Source organism: Panthera leo, chromosome B3 (genome assembly GCF_018350215.1).
Source record: "Panthera leo isolate Ple1 chromosome B3, P.leo_Ple1_pat1.1, whole genome shotgun sequence".
NCBI lineage: Eukaryota > Metazoa > Chordata > Mammalia > Carnivora > Felidae > Panthera > Panthera leo.
Window position 1 is genome coordinate 18,962,754 of NC_056684.1, and position 25,871 is coordinate 18,988,624.

Sequence of the window (25,871 nt, forward strand, 5' to 3'; positions counted from 1 at the left end):
TAGAAGGAGGTGCACAGCAACAAAATTTGGTCCAAACCACCTAAATGGCCATTGGTTAGAAGACAGATGAAGTCAACTATGGTACATCCAGACAAAGGAACACAACACAGTTGTGTAAATGAATGAGGAAGAGGCAAAAATGATGAGATCCTGTTTACAGATTATTACCTATAAAGTAAAATGGTATTTATTTTTTTATTTTACTTATTTACATTTGACTTGAAGTAAAATGGTTTTTATAGAGCAAGGTAGTGCACACGAACCCCCGTAGTGTTGGACAAGATCTGGTTCTAAGCAGCATTAGTAGGTTCAAAGGTCTGAGTTTTATTACTATGCTTAATACTATATACACTCCTTATAGGTCCTATCATACCTACCAAGTATTGTGCAATAAGAGCTGTCTTTTGGAAATGAGGTGGCTCTGGGATTTCAACGTCAGTAGCAGTCACACAGGTTCTGAGTTCTGAATCCTGGGCTGGCCTCTCAGACCGGCGGCTTTGGGCAAGTCATGCCCCCCTCCATGCCTTTGTTTCCACATCTGTAAAGTGGTCTTAATAACTGTACCTACCATATAAGAGTGTCGAGGGGAGGAACTGAACTGAACACAATATCCTTCCTGCACAGAAAAAGAGCATGTAAGAGTCAGGCATTCTTGCAGCGAAGGAATGACCTACAAAAAGCGAGAGGCAGAAGTGGGTGAGGGGCCACTCCCTTTGGTGTTGTAGGTGGGGGAGAAGCACATTTTGTGAACTCCTGGAATACTTACGCCCACATAAGTTGGGCAATAATGACTCCTCTGGAGAGAAGAACTCAACTGAGTATTTAGGACAGGATGGAGACTTGCCTTTCATGGTACAGTCTGAATTTCTCCCCGCCATGTGTATGAATTCCTTTTTTAATTAAAAAATAAATCTTGCATTAAGCCAGTACTAAGCTGAAAGTTTTTCTGCTCTGGCTAAGAGGGATTCCACATGCCCACAGCCTTTCTCTCTGCCCACTGATGCTTAAGCTATCAGTAATCATGGAGCTTGATGTCATGCCAGTTCCCAGTGGTGTTGACAGACTCCGGCTCAAAAGTCCCTTTATTAGACCTTGTCCCTCAGTAAAGCTTGCAAATTGCTCTGATCTTAGCAGACAAAACCATCGCTCATTCTCTGAATCTCTGAGCATCCTACACAATAACATAAGAATTGGCGAAAATTACCCGAGATAAAGCGTCCTTTAGAACATCAAAGTCCCTGATTTCCAGGCTGTAGGCTGCAGGTATGCGACAGGCCTGACAGGCCAGGTGGACGGCAGAGATAAAGCAAAAAGTGAAATTCTCCAGCCAGGGTGCCCGAGTTGGATTTGGTGCTAGGTTCTCTGCGAAGGGGATTAATGTTATCCTCGGAGGCGTGAGCACATTTTGCTTTTACCTTCAAACCCAGGTAATCAGCAGAGGATAACAATCAGCGAATGAAGCCTTTAAACCCAGCTGCAAAGGAAGCTGCAAAGTCTTCCTCCTGCCGGGTTTAATTTTGGACTGGGTCATTTCAAATTGTGTGCACATATTTTATTTCCCATGTTTTGACTAAATTCTTTGTTTCTAACTTAATTTATGACGACAGCATCTTTCTCTTGTTGCTTTTAGGAGCAAGAGCAGCCTATGCCTGCATTTTTTTTTAATGTTTATTTATTTTTGAGAGAGAGAGAGCGTGAGTGGGGGAGGAGCAGAGAGAGAGGGAGACACAGAATCTGAAGCAGGCTCCAGGCTCTGAGCTGTCAGCCCAGAGCCCGACGTGGGGCCCAAACCCACAGACTGTGACATCATGACCTGAGCCAAAGTGCGACACTTAACCAACTGACCGACCCAGGCACCCCTGCCTGCGTTTTTGAAGATGGGTCCTGGCAAACTTACCACTTCACACAGTTGACATAAATATTGTACGTAAATACAGCCAAGGTGGAAGTTTACATATTTCCCCAAATACAAGCACATCCAGTCTAAAACCAGCAAGATGAGTTAGAAGTTTAGATATCTTCTTAGAGGAAAGTGATGGTGTCTTACAACTCACAGAGAAGTTGCCCAGCTTGACCACTGAGCTCTAGCTGTCTCCCTGGAAAGGAAAGATTTTACCACATAACAGAAAGAAATGTGAAGCTTTTTATATTTAACAGCTGGATTATTGGCTTTACCTTGACTATTTAAGCATTAGGGGTTCTGTTCATAAAAACAAACTCAAGTCATGGAATCGAATATGCCCTTGTTCCTTTAAGGTAGATTATGGGAAACTAACAAGAAAGAGGTCAATAATGTGGACATAATAACTGAAGGTTCTGCTAAAAACTTAGACGTGAAAAAAAATTGTTGCTGAGTTCAAAGTAATGTGGATGTAAGTAGAGTTTGTAAATGTCACTGATCCACCATAGCCCTGGAACAGTGTTTTTAAGGGAAGCAGAATATAATTCAAATAATTCCAGGGCTATGATCTCTGGCTCAGGAAATTTAATAATATATAGAATTTATCGTTTAGAGAAATGTTTCTTGAATCTGGAAGCAACTAAAATGCATGTGGATCAGTCTGTGGGGAAACGCTATGAGTAGAACAGACAGCAAGATGACGTGTGTCTGTCTGAGAGCACAGTTAGAAAGCGTAAGGCCCGACGAATGAAATAGAAGGATTCCCGAAAAGTCGAGTCCAAACCTGCACATTTAGTGGAGCACAGCCTTCCGAAGCCACCTCCTCAGGAGGCTGGACACCCACTCTCACAATGAAGCTTTGGAATATTCTTGGAAGTGCTGATTAATACACCTCATCAAAAAAGTGGTTTCATTCCTTTCTTAAGATTGCAAGATTTTCTTTTCTTTTTTTTTTTAATTTTATTTATTGGGGGGGGGGGGCGGTGCAGAGAAAGAGGGAGAGACAGAAAGAATCCCAAGCAAGCTTTGTGCTGTCAGCTCAGAGCCTGACTCAGGGCTTGATCTCACGAACTGTGAGATTATGACCTGAGCCAAAATCAAGAGTCAGACGTTTCACCAACTGAACCACCCAGGCGTCCCTAGATCACAAGGTTTTCTTAAATTAAAAAATGGCATTACCAACTCACAATTATTTTTTTCACCATATCTGAATGATTTTACACCTGTTTTCAAACATCAACATCACCCTCAAAGAACAAATATTTGTCACCCTTGAGAAAAATCAAAATCATGCAGCGTCAGCCCTGAGCCATCCAGTCACATGTTAGACAGAGCTGGATGGCTGGAATGAAGCATTGGTTCCCTGAAGAGCCCGCTCCTCTCAAGACAGCATCGGTTGTTTGTGTGACGGCAATGTGTTTTCTACACGTCGGTTTCATGGCTTCTATTGACACCTGTGCGCTATGTGGTCCACACCCTGAATGCTACCCCCATGTCGGGTCTCTGGAATCTGATCTAGTGAAGGTCTGAAGGCCTCGGAATCTGGACAGGATGTACTGGTATCTTGCCTCACCTAGCCATACTTCACCATTGTCCAAAGGTCATTTAGAGCTACTGTCCCAAGGTGATATGGAGTCACTTAAGAGGGTTCCATCTACTGACCTAGTCTTGCTCCTGAAGGGCTCAGGTCACAGTTGCCTGATTCTGGCAGCTTAGGAAGGCCCTTCAGCATCACCAAGGGAAGCAAGGGAAAGAGGTGAGAAGGGTGAGCAGACAGCTGAACATGACCTTGTGCTTCACAACCTTCTCAAGTAGCAGAAGCTCAGTCACACCAAAACCCTCCAACTGTGTATTTCAGAAAGACAGCAGGGCACCAGGAATTATAAGGCAGCTCAGTTTTTGGTTCATGGTTAGGTTCAGTTCAAGACCCCAATGAGAATAACTTTTTATTCACCTAAAATATCTCAACCCAGGGGCAACCCAGGGGCAACCCATGTTGAGCATCCAACTTTGGCTCAGGTCATGATCTCACTGCTCATGGGTTTGAGCCCCACATTGGGCTCTGTGCTGACAGCTCAGAGCCTGGAGCCTGCTTCAGATTCCATGTCTCTCTCTTTCTCTGCACCTTCCCTGCTCACACTCTCTCTCTCTCTCTCTCTCTCTCTCAAAAATAAATAAACATTAAAAAAATTTTTAAATAAGATCTTTATTAAAAAAAAAGATATCTCAACCCAATGAACAAACAACAAAATGACATATTTTTCAACTTAGAAGCCATCCATTTTTAATGAAGTGGCCTCACTTAGAAATAGCTTCTCTGTCCTCACCTCCGGGAACCAACATTTAAGAATGCTTTGCAGTGTGTTCCGATACGGTTAAGGCATATGCAAATTTGGGATCTTAAACTTTAAAAAAATTTTTTAATGTTTTTATTTATTTTTGAGACAGAGAGAGACAAAGTATGAGCAGGGGAGGGACAGAGAGGGAGACACAGAATCTGAAGCAGGCTCCAGGCTCTGAGCTGTCAGCACAGAGCCCGACACAGGGCTTGAACCCATGGAGTGTGAGATCATGACCTGAGCTAAAGTCGGACGCTTAACCGACTGAGCCACCCAGGTGTCCCTAAACTTATTTTTAAAAAGAGAAGAGAGTGAGTCCCTTCAGGCAGGTGAGTTGAGTTGGGGGAGCACTGGACAGGGCAGAGGCACATCAAGTGCTCAGCCATGCTTCATGAGCAGTCATCATTATGATGCTTTATAAGTCACCCATGCTTCATCCCCCCAGTTGCACCTGTTAATATTGTTTTCAAAGATAATAAAGAGAAAAAAGTAAACGTCTTCAGTTGCTCAAAAAGAAAACTTTGATACACACACCTACACACACACACACACGCTGAAAATTATTCAGCCACAGAAAAGAAGGCATTCTGCCATTGGTAACCAGCATGGATGGAATTTAAGGGCATTATCCTAAGTGAACTAAGTCAGACAGAGAAAGACAAATACCATATTACCTCACCGATACGTGGGACTTAAAAACAACAACCACAAAACCCCCAGAACTTATAGATGCAGAGAACAGATGGGTAGTTGCCAGAGGAGAGGGCTGGGGGGTGGGCAAAATGAGCGAAGGTGATCAAAGTTACAAACTTCCAGTGAGAAAACAAATGAATCCTGGGGGTGGAATGTACTTCATGGTACTCTAGCTAATAATACTGTATTGCATATTTGAAAGTTGCTAAGAGGGTCGCTCTTAGAAGTTCTTACCACAAGAGAAAAATTTGTAACTGTATATGGTGATGGATGTTATAAAAATTGTTTTTTCAACTTTTAATGCTTCAATTTATGAAAGAAGCTTTTTTTAATGTTTTTTAATTTATCTTTGAGAGAGAGGAACAACACAAGCAGGGAAGGGGCAGAGAGAGAGAGAGAGAGAGAGAGAGAGAGAGAGACTGGGGGGTGGGGGGGAGACACAGAATCCGAAGCAGGCTCCAGGCTGTGAGCTTTCAGCACAGAGCCCGACACACAGGGCTCGAGCCCACGAACAGTGAGCCGAAGTCAGACACTTAACCAACTGAGTCACCCAGGTGCCCCAAAAGTTAAAAAAATTAAGTAAAGGTTGTTATTTACTAAGAGCCCATACTCACCAGGCACATGATCATCAAACACACCTGTGCTCTGCACTGACAGGTGCTATGTTACCGTTGTACAGAAGTAGCATCTGCAACTTTCAACACACCACCCAGCCGAGAAAGGTCCAGAAAGGTCCAAGCCAGGACTGAGGCTCGGCAGTGTCTGACCCAAAGCTGGCATACTGGCCGTGCCCCGTGCCCTCTTTGAGTTGGACCATGTGTTGGAAAAACAGGCTGTCAGTGACATGGTCCTGACATCCTTTGTTTTTATTTGTATGCAATGTGTTGCTGGGGATTTTAAAAAGTAAATAACTCTCCTAACACATGCCTTAAGCTGAACAGAATTATGAACCAAACCTGGGGCAAAGCTACTAATTAAAAAAAAAAAAAAGATTTTGTTTTGTTTTAAAACAAAAAAGGGGAAATAATATATGAATAAAGACAGTTGCACCCATAATTTCACTGTCTTCTCTTTCAAAAGAGAAGTTACGTCATAATTATTTTCCCCATTTCTTGCACTTACATAATTTTTAATTGCTAAATATCATATCATACATTTGGCCTATTGATATATATATATATGTATATGTATATATATTATATTATATTATTTTATATTATATATATTACATATATATTAATTCCAGCTTTTCTGCTATTATATACTATAATGAACACCTTAACATATACAGTATTTTGTTGTTGTTGTTACCTTAGGATAAATTCCCAAGTCAGCAGCATGGAATATTTTATAGCTCCTGATATGGAGCATGAAGTTACTTTTTCAAAATTCTAGGGCCAGTCCACTGCCACCAGAGCAACCACCATAAGCAGTACCACTGTTTTTGAACATTTTTTAAAACGTGTATTTATTTTTGAGAGAGCACAAGCGGGGGAGGGGCAAGGAGAAGAGGACAGAGGATCCGAAGCAGACCGTGCTGACAGCCGAGAGCCCAATGTGGGGCTTGAACTTAAAAACTGTGAGATCGTGACCTGAGCCCAAGTCGGATGCTCAACCGACTGAGCCACCCAGGTGCCCCCAGAAGTCCATTCTTATTACAACCTTGCCAACCCAAGTGGGCAAACCTTCTAGATAATACTAACAGAATGGCGTGATCATTAGCTGTTTAAGATGTCATATATTTTCTGAAATGATTACAGTGGAAAACAATGAAACATCAGAAGAAATGTAAAACAGAATTTAGGTATGATTCTAATTACCGAATTTTAGAGCTCACAAAGACCTCAGGAGGAGGGGAAAGCTGGAGACACTTCACCCTCATCCTTTATTTAGCACATGAAAAATCTGAGACTCATTTGCCTGAAGTCACAAATCAGGTCAGTAACAAAACAGGGTGGACAAACTGACAGAGACCTACTGAAACTTTTGGTAAGAAGTCCAGAGAGATGAGCAGACTCCACCCCTCCTCCCTCTCAAGCAAAAGCTCCAGCAGGAGTCCACTACTTCCTCTGGAAGCGACATCCGAACATGTCCCTGTGATTCCTGGTGACCCAAATCAGGGTGTTAGAGCACTTCCAAAGTCACTGCACATGGTCTCTGAGTTGCAAGAGCAACATGTCCCGGACGACTACCCACTTGGATCTCACCGTCTCTCCTTCCTCCACCCTCCTGCCTTCTGTTTTTAATTAGGACCTTGGAACTCACTAGGTCAGATCCAAGCAATTTAAAGAATGACTTTCAAGTCGTATCTTTTAAGGAAAATGACTCTTGGTCTCCAGCCTCTATCAGTCATTACGCCCTCAGGGAAATTAGCAACCTGATTCTTCCCCCGGCTGTCATTTAAAATAAAAAGCCTTCTTATTTGCCATTCAAGAAAAAGTACAGTAAACCTAGCAGCAGGCGGATAGGGGTAATGAAACATAATTAACCGTATTCAACAGGTTCCCAGTATCATATGTACCTGCATGTTTCTCGGTGATGTAACTTGGGGAGGATGAGTATTGGCAAATTGGGATCACGCTGCCCGTGAGTGTGGAGTTTGTCCGGGATGGTGAGAACAGTGTATCTCACAAAATGACCTCGGTGTTCCCAGGGCTGTCCACACTGCCCCTATGCGGGGTATAGAGAACCAGCATCTGGGTTCAACACAGAGCCCTCAATGAACCCCACCGTGTGGTACTGGGGTCTCTGCACAGAGGCTATTAGAATGGCACTTACCTCCTCTGATGATTGATCTCCTCTGGCTAAACACACGTTTCCTCAAACCTCACGTTAACCCGTGCTTACCATGTACCACACTGTCCTGAGCACTTTCCAGGTATTAGTGTTGTAAGCCCTCTCAACAAAACTACAGGAAGATTCTGGTACTCTCCTCAGATAAGGAAACTGAGGCACAGAGGGGGCAGGTACACACCCAAGTTGCCACGGTTTGAAGCCAGGCAGCTGGGCTTCTGAGGCCACCTCTCCCGGTGGACAGTATTCTGGCTCTGCCTCTCAGGCAGCTGTGAGTACCCTACAGAGACCTGTACATGCACACCTCACCTGGGAGATATTCCTGCCAGTAACATGCAATCTGCATCCAAGCCAGTCTTTATTTATTGTTTTTTTTAAATTTTTAATGTTTATTTATTCTTGAGAGGGGGGAGGGGCAGTGAGAGAGAGAGGGAGACACAGAATCCAAAGCAGGGTCCAGGTTCCGAGCTGTCAGCACAGAGCCCAACGTGGGGCTCGAACCCATGAACTGTGAGATCATGACCTATACCTAAGTCAGACGCTTAACTGACTGAGTCACCCAGGCACCCCTAAGCCAGACTTGGGATTGAATTCTAGAAGCACAAATTACAGAATGCCATGAGGAAATAGGACATTCAGTTTAAGTAAAGCATTAAGCCAATCTCTTAAACACACACACACACACACACACACACACACACACACACACATATACACCAATGCCATGGCAGAAAGAGCAAGCAGAGGCAGGATGGCTGTTTTAGATGAAAAGAAACTAAAGAGACATCGTGTGTCTTCTCAGATGATGTTACAGTATCACAGGCACTAGAGTTATATGATATCTCAGCATTGTTCATTTTCTTAGGAGTGATTTTGGTGCCATGTCATGCAGAAAAATGCACTTATTTCTAGGAAATGCTGAGGTCTTTAGGTATAAAGCATGATAGCGTCTGCAACTCAATTTCCAGAGGTTTACAAGGACACACATACACAAAAAACAAGGCAGATATGGCAAATGTTAGTAATTGTGGGATCCAGGTAGTATGTACACGGTATTTAAAGCTTTTCATAATTTAAGTTGGAAAAAAAATAGATCTGGCTAGACTTATTTTGGAGTGTGCTAACTGAAAAGAGACTCATAACCAAAATCTTAGAATATAAAATTGTTGGGAAGAGGAACCTGAGATATCACTCAGCCCCTCATCACTTTAAAAATGAGAAAAGTGGGATGCCTGGGTATCTCAGTTGGCTGAGCATCTGACTCTTGATTTCTGCTCAGGTCATGATCTCAGGGTCGTGGGATCGAACCCCACATTGGGTTCCACACTGAGTGTGGAACCTGCTTAAGATTCTCTCTCTCTCTCTCTCTCTCTCTCTCTCTGCCACTCCCCTCGTGCTCTCTCTCTTTCTCTCTAAAATAAAATAATAATAATAATAATAATAATAATAAAGATGAGAAAAATGAATATGTTTCTTAGCTAAAAGCTATTTAAAATACAGTGTTATAAATATTTCTGTTAAGTATTCATCTTTTTAATGGCTTTCACAATTTTGAAGTTGGAAAAAAATGAAAGTGTAAAGCATCTAAATATTTTACTAATTATTTTTAAGACGTTTTAAAATTTTAACAAGTTAATAATATTGCTAGATAATCATGCAGTATAAATATAAGTGACTGGAGTATTTGGCCCATGTTGTAAATGAAAGTAAAGAACAGAAAAGGTCTGGGACTTTACTGGAAGAGTGAGTGGGCCAGGCAGTCTCGGGTTTAGTTCCAAATGACTGGAGTGGACAAAAGGCGAACATTTTAAAACCTAGGAAAAGGGATGGAGAGAGGGTGTAATGTGATGATTTTACCAAGTACTTCTACGTTATTTATACCAACCAGGCAGCACCTGGTGCAATAAATAACTCTGGGAAGCCAGGTCCAACATGAAGGGACCAAAGCACATCTTAGCAGTCATTATTGATGTATTTCCAGATGACAACTTTGTGACGTGACTGAGGTGCCCTGGTTGGACCAATGCAGTATGCATCTGTATCCAACATGGAGTGTGCCCAACTGGAGGTCTAGGATAGAGGTGGTAGGCCAGGAGCACGGATCTGGAAGTTACCAATAACTCAAAGTGCCTACATTCATGGTTTTCAACCTCTTCCTAAGCTACCCCCAACCTGTGTATGCCACCCCCAACCATAACTGTCCTCTCCCACTCCCCAAATCGATGACTGCGGGTCACACATCAGCTCTGGCTCCCCAACAAATGGTCTCAAAAGAATGAGAAACAAGGGCGCCTGGGTGGCTCATTTGGTTAGGCATCCAGCTCTTGATTTCGGCTCACGTCATGATCTCACCGTGACACCTGACAGGGAGGAGCCTGCTGGGGATTCTCTCTCTTCCTCTTTCTCTGTGCCCCTCATTCTCTCTCATGATAAATAAATAAACTTAAATTTTTAAAAAAAAACAAACTTAAAAAAAAAAAGAATGAGAAACAAACACATAATCGTTTTAACTGTTGGTTTACTACAATACCTGTCATCCAGGTATTTAAAAATTCTCCACCTGTTGTCCTTGTTATGTGCTTGAGAAAATGACCATGGGCACCTCTTAGAATTGTGAGGAAGAGTGAATCTGAGGGCTTGCAGAGCTGCTCCAGAAAGGTTTCCACTCTTCCAGCATTTTGCTTCCTGGCCCTGGACAGCAAGAACCAACTCTTTAAGAGTACTTGAATAAATACATCATCAGATCTGGGAACAGATAAAAACCTTCCTCGAATTACCCTCACACTATATGCAAGTGTTTCTTAATGCTCTTGGTCTTGGATAAAATATGTTCCAATAAATTAGATTTTAAGCCATTCATACATATCATAAATGGAATATACAATTATTTCAATTTCACTCTTGTTAATTGATATGAATCTTTATTTGTATTTAATTGATATAGTAGTTCTAAAAATAAAAATTCCTGGAAAGATATGAATTAATAGAATGTGTTTAGAAAAATCTGTGGGTATTGTTCCAAGTCACCTTAGGTACTTTATAAAATTATGTTCTGCAGGTACCAGCTATATGGCACCCCAACAAATCTGTAGCAGTTGACTTTCGACACTTTTACAGGTTGGAACAAATGCTATTTGTTCGGGCTGTAGAGTTACACATTAACAATCACTAGAAAGATGAAGTCAGATGGAATAATGCAGGTCATGGAAACTGTTTGGGATATTATACTTAGAGCAATGCCAGCTAAAGTTCCCTCCTGACCCTGACCTCAGAAGGCGGCTGGGGACCTGGCAGCCTATTGTAGGAGGTTCTGCTCAGAGGGCTCAACACTGACCCCACTGAACGTTGCATTAATGAGCTGGGATCTCCACTCCCCCCAGCTCCCGCCCGGAGTTTTCCCAGTTACTACATGAATCAAATTACGGGCACCTCTGCTGGGTTTCCTGTGAAATAACAGATCTTACTGTAACCAAATATTACCATCTCGGAAAAACTTTATGCAACTAGCGAGGACTCTTCATTCTCAGGCAACAGAGAAAAGCTTCTTTGTTTTGAGATTGAACACCTGGAACAAGTTATCCAGGGGGGCCTCCCCGGCCCACAGTGGAGAGAGGGCTCCCAGGACCCAATCACATCCCTGCCTGTGGACGGCCAGCCGCCCAGAGCTTCCTCCCATCTCTGTCTGGCCCAGTTTCATTGGAACTTGCAGTTGGCTGTAGCCCCATGGCCGAGGAAGCCTTGCATCTATAAGGAAAGACGACAGTGATAAGGAGCCCAAAACTCCAAGGCAAGTTCCACAAGACAGAGGAGAAAGAGCTAAGGATTTGGAGATGGGAAGCATGGAGCCTATCCTGCCCCTAGACCGCTCAGACCCCCCTGAAGCAATTACCAGATAAGAATGCTGGCTGTGTCTCTGAGAGAGCAGGCAGACATCTGGCATGGGATCAGTCAGTGTGTGCATCTGTGCATGGCTTCCCTTGGAAACCAGTGAAACCCTGTGTTTCCACCTTTGCCTCAAAACATTTACTTTCCAGAAGAAAACCTCGTGTTGCTTCTTTTATCTCTACAACCATGGCTGATCCAGCAGTCCCAAGGAGGAATCTAACTCGGGCTAGGGTGGAGGCAGGAGTCAGGGCTGGTGTGGTAGGAGTTAGGATGCAGACCCTGGTGACCTCACCTGCCGAGAGGAAAACAAGACCACTCCTCAGTGTGGAGAACCCAGGCGATCATAAGACAGACAACCATCCACCCACAAACGCACCTTTTTGAACCCATCTTTGGTCACATCTTAATAAAATATGGGCTCCTTGCTGGAAAGGACCAGCTCTCACCCATCTTTGGGCCCCTCATTTGCGATGCCCAGATAAAAGTGTGTGGTCTTCAGCACATATATGACTAGAACTAGTCTTTCGAATCCTCCTGTGCACAGCAGTGCCCTGGGGGCTGGGGACATGCAAATTCTGAGTCAGTGACAGGGTCAGGCCTGACGCAGCACTTTTCTAGCAAGCTCCCATGAGATGCTGGAGAGGCTGGTTCAGGTCACACTGAGTTAAGGGATGTCCTAATGACAGTTGTTTGCCTACAGAACAGGCAATTTCCCACATCCGTTGAAATTCCCATCTTTGACTGAGTATCCAAGATAGTTGTGTGAACATAGCTTCCCCCACCCACCACCAAATAACAACAAAGTGTAATTGTGTTTCTTGTTAATTCTTGTGTCATTAATTCATCCATTTATATGTGAATGGCAAAAACAAATCTAAGCAATTCCCTAGGAATGCCTCACAACACTTTAGATAGGACTTGGGAAAACAAAGCTGAGAAATGCACACTTTTTTACAGAATGGCAGGAACTGTATATTATTACCACTGAGCTATTGCTATATTTAATAATTTTAAATAAATTTTAATAAAAAACCATTAATTCTTGCTAAATACACAGATGTGGGTTTTTTTTTAATTTTTTAATGTTTATTTATTTTTAAGAGAGACAGAGAGACAGAGCATGAGCCAGGGAGGGGCAGAGAGAGAGGGAAACAGAATTTGAAGCAGGCTCCAGGCTCTGAGCTGTCAGCACAGAGCCTAACGCAGGGCTCAAACTCATGAACCCCGAGATCATGACCTGAGCCAAAGTCAGACACTTACCCTTAACTGACTGAACCACCCAGGTACCCCTACACAGATGTGTTTTGAGAGGAACAGAAAACCAGTTAAAGCCACTCTGAAGACTCTATCCTTTGCACAAAAGTGATTGGGAATCTCTACCTGATTGATGCTTTAAAAATGTATTCCTTGGCGTGCCTGGGTGGCTCAGTCGGTTAAGCATATGAATTTGGCTCAGGTCATGATCTCACAGTTCGTGGGTTCGAGCCCCATGTTGGGTTCTGTGCTGACAGCTCGGGGCCTGGACCCTGCTTTGGATTCTGTGTCTCACTCTCTCTCTGCCCCTCCCCTGCTTGCAGTCTGCCTCTCTCTCTCTCTCTCTCTTTCTCTCTCAAAAGTAAATAAACATTAAAAAAATAAAAATGTTTTCCTTTACTTCTGAACTGTTGATAAAGGGCTCTAGCAGTTAGCAGAATGTTTCCTTAAAATGGTGGGGGGACTATTAATTCTTTCCTTCCCAGTGTTCTGTTTCAAGGGACCCAGTGTGATTTTACTCAACGAAGCTGGTCTTTCTAGCAAGATGCAATTTGGCTGCTTCTTCTTGCTTTAAAGCAAGTTTAATTTACTTGATTAAAAGTATGTCTATGTTCATCGTGTCTCCAAAGGGCCAGGGAGAGACATTCATGAAGACTTTCCCTTTGAAATAAAATATACAGATTTTGTTTCCCGGTGTTTCCATGTCGATCTTCCTTGCTTTGTTAGTTTTTATGTAGTATCCAATATCACAGAGGTTGGCAGGAGCAGGACATGGAGTTGCTTCTGATGAGGGCCCATTCTCTGGGCTTGTAGGCGTAACATATATTTTACGGGAACAATGAGAAATCAGTGAGGGGTCCACTTGTCATGTCCCCATGGAAGAAATGCTCACTGCGGTAGAGGTGTGGGGGTGGGTAAGTGGCTTTGATATAAACCCCTCACCAGAAAGACAAGCACCCCCCATTCCTTGGGATTTTCTGTCACTACAGTCTCTTCCACAAAGTTCTTCTCCCTAGACTGTTCACACAAACCAGAAAAATTCATGAAGAAAAAGGAGCCCTACTGACTAGAACTCATTACCCATTTTTTTTAAAAAATTGAGTGTTTTTTATTTATTCGTATATTTATATCCTTCAGAGGAAAATAGGTGACATATCTTATTTTTACCATGATGTGCAGAAATTCCTTAAGCAAATACGTGATCAGGCATTTTGAAACGTAAGACGTATTTATTTATAGCTCACACCCACGCATTTACTTTTATTTATCCAAAAGATTAAAACTGTACTTTTTCCCTGGCCCTTTCTTTGGTTTCCTGTTAAAATATATAATTAGGCAGATTTTTTAATGTACCTAATAGCCCTGAGGAGACTAAGCAGTGATCTTTTTGAAACTTTAAAAATATTGGTAGGAAGCGGTTCTCTTTTCTTTTTTCCCCAAGTTCAATAGCTCAGCTATTCGTTTCCTGTTTCCAATAGCCGAGGTAATTAGACCATAATGAGAACTCTTTGCTTGGAAGATGACATCTGAAAATTGAAACTATTTGCTGCACCAACCTCAACACAGAGGGGAGGGGGCAGGGATCGCCTCCTTAGGGAGAGAAAATTCTACAACTAGAATGTCATTCCTCCAAAATTATTTCTTCCTGGAAGGACTCTAGTCTGGGAGGTAAAGTGACATTGGTACTGTTTTTTTTTTCCTTTTTGGTTTTTTGTTTTATGGAGTGATCAATTCTTCATTGTCACAGAAACATCTCTAAAAGCTCCAGAAAGAGCCAGAACATACAGGAAACCTGTTCGCCACATTAACTGTTTTTCTTTCTAGGCACAGCACCCATACAGTAAAGTGCACGTCTGTCTTGATGGCACAGCACGGGGAATACAGCAGTGTTTTAACAGTGTTGTATCATGGTGTATGTTCACAGATGGTAGCTACAGTTGTGAGCACAGCATAACAGCATAGACTTGTCCAATGACTACGTTACACCTGAAAACTAAAGTAACCTAGTGTGTCAACTATATTTCAATAAAAAAGTATATCTTGATGATTTTTTCAGCTATGATGTACCTGTGAGGCTACCACCAAGGTAAAAAATTAGTGCATTTCCAGCTCCCGAAGGCTCTCAACCCGTTCCTGTCAATACCTATCCCCCAAGGGAGCCTCCATTCCTCCCCCAGAATGGTTTTGGCTGTCCTTGGATTTCACATAAATGGACCTATGAAGCATATACCCTGTCTGTCTGGCTTCTTTCTTTCAGTTCTGTATCAAATTCAGCCTCATGGTTCTGTATACATTGGGCTCTCACATTTTCATTGCAGTGTGTTTTTCTTTTCTTCATGTGGTTGTCCATTCTACCTTTCTATCTATACATTTGCATGTGTCCTGGTTCTTAGAAAGTTGTTATGAAAATTCCATGTCTTTGGGCAGAAGTGCTTGTTTCCCTTGGGTAGGAGTGGAACTCCTGGGGTGTCAAGTATGTACCACACTGACAGATTTTGCCAAACCTCTTTCCAGCAAAGTTTTATCAACCATCCCTCCCACCGGGCACCCACTGAGCACTTGTGAATGGCAACAGGGGCACAGCCTCACCACTGGAAGTAAAGTCTCAAGTGTTCCCAAAAGGGAATACACTGGGAGTGAGTGACAGGAGAGGCAGGACAAAACAATTTACAAAATGAAAACTATTCCCCAGGGAGGAAGCTCGCCCTGGCTAAGTGGGCTTTGGTCAGGGTCCTAGGGGTCCTAGGGCTTCCCTGGGGGGACCATTTCCCATCCATGCTGGTCGGGAAGTCATGGCCAGTGGCACCAGCTGGGAAGCTCACGTCCTCAGGGCTTTTGGCCACACACACGTGGCCAAGGCTCTTCCCAGACAAGCAAGACTTTCTCAGGGTCACAGCCCTGAATAGGGACACTCACACGAGATGACTACTTGACTCAGTAAGTTACCCAAGCTTTTCTCATTTGTATCAAATTCCATATGTTCTCTTTTCCAATAATCTTTCTAATGATTGACCAAAGAGTGAATAGCAGAACTATTTAAGGAATAGTCCTTGTGGCCAGTAATCCCCCAACCCACAGTGGCCCTGCTGCCCTCTATGGGTCCTGTCTGCCCTCTGGGGACCACATCTCATCCTCTTGATTTATATGCAAGCCCTCAGAGGTTCCCAAAAGGGAGGCTTGGAGCTCTGGGCTCTACATAGGCCTGAATCCCAGGGGAGATGAGAATTCTAACCCCCACCCCCAGCAATTCTAGAAACAAAGGAGATACGGAGATTCCTAAGAGACCATTGCTCCTACCAACAACTTTTCTGAACAACTAGCAGGATGTCGCTTTTAAAGTTTAGTATTTCTGCTGCTCCCTCTGCAAATTGAGACTCCTCCGCGGATGGGAGCTGTGTGGGTTGTCAAAGGGTAACTTGGGAGGCCCTCCCAGCCACTGGAGGCCAGAGCCCCTGGGTCAAGGCCGGTGGCCGAGCAAATCTTGCCACCTCACTCCCCGCCTCCACCGCTGCATTTGCCAACTTCCCACTGGCTTTCTTCTCAGAGCTTCTGCTCTTTCCACTTCTCTGGAGCCCTGATGGGTTGAAATCTCTGCTGGGAGTTTCACACAGGCCAGGATGTTTCAGTTTCACTCAGGATGTTCAGCTGAAGTTTCACTCATAACTCAAAGCGTTACGTGCGTAGTCGTTTGTCATTTCTCTGTAGCACAGACTTGAACCCAGGCCCTGGCAAGCTTATGTGTTTCGTATCTACTTAGCTAGTGAAGGAGCCCAATTGTCAGTTCACCTTTTGCACAAAGAGGCATCCCAATCTGCCCAGGCAAAGACCCCTGACTCCAACAGGCCATACCCACCAGTGGCAGAGTAAAACTGGCTTAAGCTAGAGAAGTTGGTAGGGCAACTTCAAGGACTTAAGTATTTCCCTTCTTTCTCTCTTTGTCCTTCTTCATCAGGAGTCTCTTTTGAAATGTTTGCACTCCTCCCCTCCCACTGTCCTCCAAGTTGGAGAGGAACAGGGATGGATGGAAAAGCCCTGGCTACAACTAAAGAGGGCTGAACTGGGGCCATATGAACTCATGGCTCTGCACACTGGTCCCAGGCTCCAGACAGTTAGCTGGGGAGCACATGCAGGCATGAAGGTATTAAGATATAACCCCAGGTTCTTGAATACTCCTCCCTTCAAGAGACAGAGTCTAGGAGCACCTGGGTGGCTCAGTGGGTTGGGCAACTGACTCTTGATTTAGCTCAGATAATGATCCCAGGGTCATAGGATCCAGCCCCACATCAGGTTCCGTGCTGAGCATGGAGCCTGCTTAAGATTCTCTCTCCTCTCCCTCTGCCCCTTCCCCACACATGTGCTCTCTCCTTCTCTAAAAAAATCAAAAAAATTTAAAAAAGAGAGAAAGAGCCTAATTCTCTTCAACTTAAGTGTGGGCTGGACTTAATGTCTCCATTCTCCTGAATAGAAGAAAGCAGGAGTGATGGTGTACAACTCCATTATTTTTTAAAGTGAACTTTTTAAAAAATTTTTATTTATTTTAAGTAATCTCTACACCCAATGTGGGGCTCAAACTCATGAGCCCAAGATCAAGAGTCACATGCTCCTCTAACTGAATCATCCAGGTGCCCCAATAGTGTACAACTCATAAGACTAGGTCCTAAAAGATATTGCAGCTGGCTGCTTGTTCTCTCTCTCTCTCTCTCTCTCTCTCTCTCTCTCTCTCTCTCTCCCTCTTTCTTTCTCTCTCAAATCACCAGCTTTGAGGAAAACCAGACTCCATGCCATGAGTACTCTTGGGCAGCCCAGGGAATGACCCACGTGGTAAGGAACTGAGGCCTCCTGCCAAAAGCCATGTGAATGTTCCATCTCCCTACAGCCCCAGTCAAGCCTTCAGATAACCATAGCCCCAGCCAACATCTTGACTGCAATCTCAAGAGAGACCCTGATCCCGAATCACCCAGCTATGCTGCTACCAGATTCCTGAGTAAGAAAATAAATACTTGTTGATTGAAGCCACAAAGTTTTGGAGTAACTTGTTACACAGCAATACATAACTAAATTAAAAAGTTACTGGTACTACTAACCAATACTTCTGGTCTACTTCCTAGAAACATAACAAGGCACCTCAAGAGCCAGTGCACAGTCTTGGTCTCTTTCTCCCTCTACCAAACCATTGGTAAATTTTGCTGATAATGGGACAATGCCCCATCAGCCCAGGACCCAGAGTGGGGATGATGTGGTGCAGAGCTCTGAGCCAACCCACCACGGACATGTAACAGAAGAAGAAAAAAAACCTTTGTAGATTGTAAGCACTTACATTTTGGGTGTTTGTTACAGCAGCAGGACCAGAACTATATGAGCATAAGCAAGGACACAAAGGGGTCTCCATCCCTCCACCTCCATTTCTTCCTGCCAGCATCTCCATCGAGGGCATCAGGATTGCACTGCTAATGTGGGATCCCTACCATCTGCACAGGGAACAGCGCTCTCTCCTGAGGAAGCCTCGTTCAGGAGTATGTTCGGAGGTCAGGCACTGTCACTGTGGCTCCTGTAGTTTAGTCCCCAGAGGATGGGAAAAGCTTGTGTGTGAGTTAGAGGAGTTTAAGGTGTTAACAGCCAATGTGATCCAGTTCTGAAAGTCACAAAGTCAACACTGATTGATCCTTTGCTTTCTTTTCCGGAACCATAGAGAATTTGGGGGAAGTTACTGTCTGGCCACCCAGAAAACAAAGGCCAGTTAGGATTTGTTTTATTTTCTTTTCTTCCCAGATCAATCCCCAGTTCCCCAAGGATCCGGTGTGGTTTTGAGCTTCCTCTGTGCCTGTTCTGCTCTTCTCCACACACCCCCTTCTCGCCCCTCCCAGCCACCCCCCCAACCGTCTTCTCCTTCCTCACAGCCTCCTCTCCTTCCCCCTGTCCTCAGGCTGTGGCCTCCTCATTAGGAAGTGTTAGAAAGTTGCTGGAGTGAGAAATGAGCCTGTGAAAGCTCCTTGTCCTAATTAAACTTCAACGAGGAGAGTGACAAGAGGCGACGGGGAGGAAACGGGTGCCACGGGGGTCTCAGACTGGGTCCAAGCTGGGGAGGCCATTGTCCTGCAGAACAAAAGCCGCTGTTTGCATGTGTTAAACCTCATCAAACTTCATCAGACCCAGGTGCAAAAACCCACATCCCAAATGCCATCCCGGCTTATGCCACCTTCCAGAGCACTGTTGGGGCCCCAGCCGTCAGGCCTAATCAGGACAGGGCCCCACATCAAAGCTGCACTCCTTCCACAGACAGCTTCTGCTCCAAGATGCATTGTTGTTACGACTTCCTACGCTCAGCCCTTGCCCCATGAATTAGGGCACAGAGCCCCCCATGGCATGGCTGGTCCCTGCTGGCGTTGTTGTTAATGAGGTAGGAAGGGCGGGTTCATCCTAGCCTGGGACTAACATAATCACATAAAGCTGTTGCTTTGGAACAGACCGAACTGCCCCAGAGTCAATTTCCCTGAAAGCAACGCAGAGCAGAGCTTCCTGGGAGAAGACACAATACTGTCTATTGTCTCTGTCATTTCCTCTGCACCCTCCCAGCGTTGAAGCATATAGTTGGGAGCCACAGCCCTTTGCAAAAGCTGTTTGCTGAGGCCCAGCCGCGGTTTTCTGAAAACCCCCGTGAGAAGCAGTTTTTCTCCGCAGTCATTGTTTCCAGACTGGCCAAGCCGGCTGGGGAGGAGAAGCCAGACCCAGGGAGACTGTCTTCCAGGCTCTGGGAAGAGGCCGGGCTTGCGACACAGGACCTTGTTTGCTCATGGCGTCTCAGGGTCTCTAGACGCAGCCCCGCATCTGGGCAGAGGCCAGGCCGGTGCCAGGCCCAGGAAGAGGCTCTCATGGGGCGGGGACCTGTGTGAGGGCAGAGCAGGGATTATCTAGGAGGTCCTCAAAATGTTGCTGGGCCCCTGAAAACGAGCCTCCGGGCCTTTCTACTCACCCACCCCTCCTTCCTAATTACAGCCGGTTCCCAAAGGCGCCGGCCTTCTCCCGGAAGAGGCCAAGACTGGGCGGAAGTTCCCCTCACACCCACCGAATATACCCACGTTTCTCTCTCCTCCTCTTGCTACATGTTCCAAAGAACCCAGGCGGGAAGAGGGTGGGCTGGGGGATCCCCAGTGTGGGCCAAGGAGGGCCCAGGGCAACACTGGGGTCGGGCCGAAGTGCAAAATGGGGGGAACCTGGACAGGGTGTGGGTGCTTGGTCTGTGCTGAGTGCCAGATAGGAGGTCGGAGTTTGCAATGGAAGCTGTGACTCCCCATCTCTCCGGCTGTGCGTTTGGGAGGTTCTGCTGCATTCCCCAGGTCACCGAGAGCTCTGGAAGGCCAACGAGCTGCTAGGGTGATCAAGACATGGCTCTTCTCTTACCAGCCAGGAGATTGAACAATTAATCCTAACCCAAAGCAGAATTTTCTAAGGGCTGTTTAAAAGGTGGCCTGAATGAGGAACAAAGAGAAAGGTTTGATGTGGGAGGAAAGACTCCTTCCTGGGAAGGCTGCCCTCACTCAGGCCTCAGTGGCCAAGCAGATTTTGCAGAGAGGGAGCATAGGTGACAGGAAGGCTTTGCTAAAGCATTGCTTATGAAAGGGGTGCAATCACTTACTTCACTCCCAGCCCTGGGTTAGCCTGTTTCTCCAACCGAGTCTTTGGCATCCCTAGAAAACTGTGCCTTTTCTAACCTGTGGCCAGCCCACCGCGTCCTCCCACGTCTCATTTTGCAGTCTGGTGTGTGTGGTGGGCACTCCAAGAATTCTTGCTGATCCTGAGGGTGAAGCCATACTGTGGGGCCCCTGGAAACCAAAAGGGCCTACTTAAGCAGATCACTCTTGGATGCTGGCAAGAGTGAAATCACTCGATAGGTATTTTGTCGTGTGTTTCTTTTTAACTATATAAAAAAAGGGTGGATGTGCAAACCCAACCCAAGAATACCTTGGCTCAGGCTCAACTAGATGAAACTTTAAAAAATGATTTAATGTTATGTTAGACTGTTGCATATTAAAGCAATGTAATGCCTTCTAAGAGATGAGAATCAGCTCCTAAAAGTGATGACTTGGACACATTTAAAGAGTTATAGCTCACTTATCAAAAGAGCAACAGTAAACATTTCGCCCAATATGTACAACAGGCTGGACCTCAGAGAAATGTATGGAAATGTCCTTTTCTTCCCAGATTATGATGCCATCACCTTTACTTCCTTTCCTGAGCTGCACCTTTCCAAACAGCAACTGTGTGAGGGGCAGGAAGCTCATGGGAGAAGGGGAGTATTTGGGACCGTGTTGGCCCATGGAGTGGGGCTGTGTGATCACTGGTTTGCAAAGCCAGAATTCTTCCTGGTAAACACAAGTTTCCAATGCTGTCTGGCCAGGGTTGGTGGGGGGCAGGTGGCGGCAAGTGTATGTGTTGGGTATGTTGCAGCTGTGTAACCTTTTGGTACAGAGGCATTCGTGGAAAATTATTGGGCACTTGGCCCACAGCAGATGCGATGAGAAATCAAGCCAGCAGGAATTGGGATGCAGAGGAGATGAGACATGGAAGGACCGAGGAGCTTTGTGAGGTGACCACAGGCGGAATCCTGAAAAATGAAGACATTCCCACCAGTTCCAGAAAATGGGGCTAACTCAAAATGTAGGTTCTTTCCTTGGAGTGGGCTTGGCAGACCCAATTGTTGAAAGGTAAAAATAAAATAAAAAAAATAAAATAAAATAAAATAAAAATAATAATAATTTGTTTTTAAAAAGAAAGGAAAGAAAAAAAATCAACATGTTTGACATTTGTCTAGCCTACAGATCTAGCTGAGTTCCCTCCAGGCCCCCTTCACATGCTGAAATGATGTGTGAGATCACAACAAAAGGCATTTAGTCTTTGCCATAGGGTCCAAAAGCTAGGGAGGCTGTAATGGGAAAATATTGTCTCACACATTCATGATGTGAAATCAGCAAACAGGTAGCCGCATGCTGGGTCCTCTTGGATGCCACCCGAGTCTCACAGCTATAGCCTCCCCAGCCATTGCTTAGGAGGGTCACGTGTGCCCCTTGCCCTCAGCCCAGAAGCCAGAGGAAAGGATACATCTCCCCTCGCAGAGTCCTTTCCAGCACCTTAGCTCTTCACCTCCCTCCATCCTCCAAGTCTGTTCCTCTGTAGAGAGTGGAGACCTGCTTATGCCCTAATGTGAATGCCAACCCCAGATTTTTCTTAGGATGGATAAGAAGGCTCTTGTTCCCATTGGGCCTAAGCTAAAGTACACTGTTAAGCACATGAGGGAATTAGATTTAGGGGCAAAAGTTCCACACTGGACTCCTATGAGTTCCTTGAAGTCTCCATGAAATTTCTTACCCCCAGGCTTTATGCAGAAGTTGGTTCTCTCCATCTGCAATGCTTTCCACCTAATTGACTCATGCTTTCTTTCTACTTGAAGATGACCCTTCTCCAGAATGGTCTTCTGGGATTAGGCGTGGTCTCTGTAGCAGAAACTGCTAGTTGTCTACCAACACCTATTCCCCTTTCCTCTTGACCAACAGACCCCTATGTTGTTGGGAGCAGCAGTGGGGCCAGCTGGAACAAACGAAACTGCATTTCCCAGGTTTAATAGATACCTGTGGCCAAGGAGATGTAAGCAGAAGACATTGGGAGGGCTTCAGAGAAAGTTCTTCAAAAGGAGGATAATTAAGCCAGGAAGCAGTTTTTCTTCTTTCCCTGTCTCCTTGAAATGTGGTCATGATGGTTGGGACCTCCAGCAGCCATCTTGGGACAAACTTGAGGATGGAATTTACAAGCTAAGATGGCTGAGAAGAAAGAAAGAGATGTCAGGTTTTCTGATGATTGAGTGTGGAGCTGTCTTATCAGCCCTTGACTTCCCATCTCTGTATTTCTTTTATGTGAAAACAAACTTCAGTCTTCTTTAAGTCACCATGGTTTCCAGTTTCTGTTGCTAGCTGAACTAAGCCTAAGTCCTCCTCTTTCTGCACTTCTCCTGATGGCTATTTACACTTCCAGCTCCTCCTTCTGAGTTTGTCTTCTCCCCAGTCTGTAAGAGCTATGAGGTCAGCAGTGTATCTGTTCTTTTCACCTTTGGAGCTTCAGTGCCTGCCTTGGAGTCTGGCTCATAATGGCAGCCCTATACATGTTTGTTGAATGAGAGGCCCCTGACCTATGGCTCTGCCTTTGGGTGGGCACACTTGGAGCCCTTTTCCATGGAGTTAATCCAGATTCCAGGATATCGAGAGCCAGAGCCCATGAGAAGTCCGTGTTTAGACTAATTTGGACTCAGAAGAGGGAAAACCACCTACTTACATTTATTCATTTATAACAAAAAAAAATGTCTATTTTTGACCACCTGCCATGTGCTCCAAATATTGGCTCCCTCTGTCCCACTTCATCCCATTCTTTTAAGATTTCTCCCTCTGCATCATTGTTGCAGATTAAAATATATCCCCACATGCACCTTGCCTACCTCACCCTCTCCCTCCTCAGCCAGGAATTTCCCCCATTGAATCTCTGCAGGTGCAACAGGAACCAGGGGCCTCCCTGGGTGGGTGCTCAGGAGGTGGGAGACGGAAACATGACTCCAGGGCCCGGAAGAAGCCCCTGAAGTAAGGTCCCCACAGAGCTTGAGAGTTTCCTTTGTCCACCCTGCATCTATTTTGCCCAAATGTGTTTTTGGACGAACAGTTACCACGGAAGAGCAGGCCAGGCCCCCTGGCCTCAGAGCTCAGCCTTCAGGGTAGGGCAGAAGAAAGAATGTAATCAGAGTTATGGCTTAATGAAGTGAACCGTGATGACCATAAACAGACAGTTTGGGATTTGGTTTGTTATTTTGTACAAGGCAGTACCTTTCAACAGTGACTGGTGTTAGGGTCAGGCTTGCACATTTTCATGTCACCAACAAAAAAACAGTAATGCCATTGTTACACTGCACTTTTCCACCTTAAAATGGGATTGGTTTTGTGGGTTGGGAAAGTTACCAAAACTAAGTTTCTTCGATCACAAAGGTTAGCACAAAGGAAGTTGCTAGGTCATTTGAAAGATGAGAGAGGACTGTAGGTAAGAAAGAGCTGTTACAGACAACAGAATGCCAGACCACCTATACTTTAGCTTCTTTATATTTAATGTATGTAATAGACAGTAAATGCAGCACAACTGGGGGAGAAAAGTACGTTTGTCTACTAGTCCTTATATGTGGGGCAGAGCCCAAGTAGTTATCTATGTGTGATAGCTTATAGCTGTGTGCTATGCTTTAAGAAATAGCAATAACTAAAAAATGTTCTCCCCCTTGAGAACCAGCATCCCAAATGCAGCAAGCCCAAGATGGCCGCACCAAGCAGCCCGACAATGGAGGGAGAGAGATTGGGGGGGGGGGGGGGGGAGGGTACTACCTCTTCTTTGAAAAACGGCTCAGCTATAAATTGGTGGCCTTTATTTCACATCCAGACATGTAGGCACCACCTAGTGACAGCCCAAATCAGGCTATTTTTGGCACTTTCAGAGTTTACAGCCATTTGGGGATACCCTGAGGGGTTGTTCATATTTAAAGCATGCCCTAGAAATGCTTTGCATGGGAGATGCTGGGAGCCAGGCAGAAATGGCAGGTCTGAAGGATGACAGGGTGCTGAGGCCATACATTGAGCCAAGACTTGCCAGGCCCACGGCCGCAGGGTGATCCTAACACCAGAGGTGAAGCTGGGACTCTGGCACCGTCAATGCAGCTGAGTCAATGCTGCCAGATATTATTTTGTCAAAGTGAGTTGACAACACAAAGGTCCAAGTGTATGGCCTTGAATATTTCTCTTCTTAAAAATCTGCCCTGTACCCAAGAGTACCATCTCTTACCTCTATCTCTCCCCAGGAGGGCATATGATACATTATTCTACCTGGACATACTTTCCTAACTAAATTAGAAACTCCTTGAAAGCAAAGACCATGTCCCATTTTTCCGTAGTCATCATGCCCAGCTCATAAAATGCTTTAACAGAGTATAAAATCCTTTGGCTTCCCAGAAAGTCACTTCACTCAGGATTTACCTTTTTACTTCTCACAAGATAAAAACCAAGAGGGTGCTTTGGCATATGCAAGGGATCATGGGTTTCCGCCTGGTAGAGAAGTCACCACGTGGCTGGGAGCCAGGTGGCTGGGCGTTCTAGTCCTGGCTCAGTCACAACTAACACCATGACTCTGGACAATGTTGGCCCTCTGTGTCCAGTGTGGATTTCCCTGTGAGATAAAGAAATAGGTTTCAGAGATCTCTGTGGTCTCCACCAGGTCTACAACATAGGCTAACCAAGAGAATGTCATTTCATCTATTAACATCCCAGGAATGGGTGGGAAAACAAACAAAACTTGTTTGTATTATTCCAACTCAAGACCTTTAATTTGTTCTAGAAAGCAAATTGACCATGATGCATTCACTGCAGACTTACAAATAAGCTATCCAACTCACAGTTGATGAATGTACTGAACATTAAATTACCGTTTGCATTTTGAGTATTTGGGGCCACTTTCCATTATCTAGTACCAAGCTGCCCTGGGTCAATGATGCCCCCTGGTGGCTACTAGTGTGTGTGTGTGTGTGTGTGTGTGTGTGTGTGTGTGTGTGTATTTGTGTTGCGGCGGGGGGGGGGGGGGGGGGGTCTCTGCAGTTTTACATTTGGATTCTAGAAGCAGGAGTCCAGACAGAAAGCCAACTTGACAGTAGAACAGAATGCTGTGAGGGAAGGATGTTGTGTGGGCTAGGCCGGGAAGCCTTTCTGATGAGGCAGCATTTGAGCTGAGACTCTCATGACAGAAGAGGTCCCCAAAGAGCATTCCAGGCAGAAGCAATTTGCAATTGCAAAGGCCCTAAGGTAGAAATTAGATGAATGTTTTTTTCAGAACAGAAAGAAACGCTATACAGCCAGCACCTGGTGTGCATGGATGAAAGACAGATCAGGAGAAGCCTTGCGGGGTGTGAGGAGTTGCTTCTGAGTGGGAGGGGTTAGGAGCCA

The 25,871-nt window shown here is 45.0% G+C and overlaps 1 long non-coding RNA gene across 1 annotated transcript; it reads right to left on the bottom strand.

Moving 5' to 3' along the window:
* Positions 1-20,864: 20,864 nt before the first annotated feature.
* On the bottom strand, positions 20,865-25,084 carry LOC122221136. The gene is made up of 3 exons (XR_006203096.1): positions 24,912-25,084; positions 22,488-22,676; positions 20,865-21,466 (listed from the first exon to the last, which is right to left on the bottom strand). It is a non-coding gene; the product is annotated as an uncharacterized LOC122221136 (long non-coding RNA).
* Between the last annotated feature and the right edge of the window lie 787 nt (positions 25,085-25,871).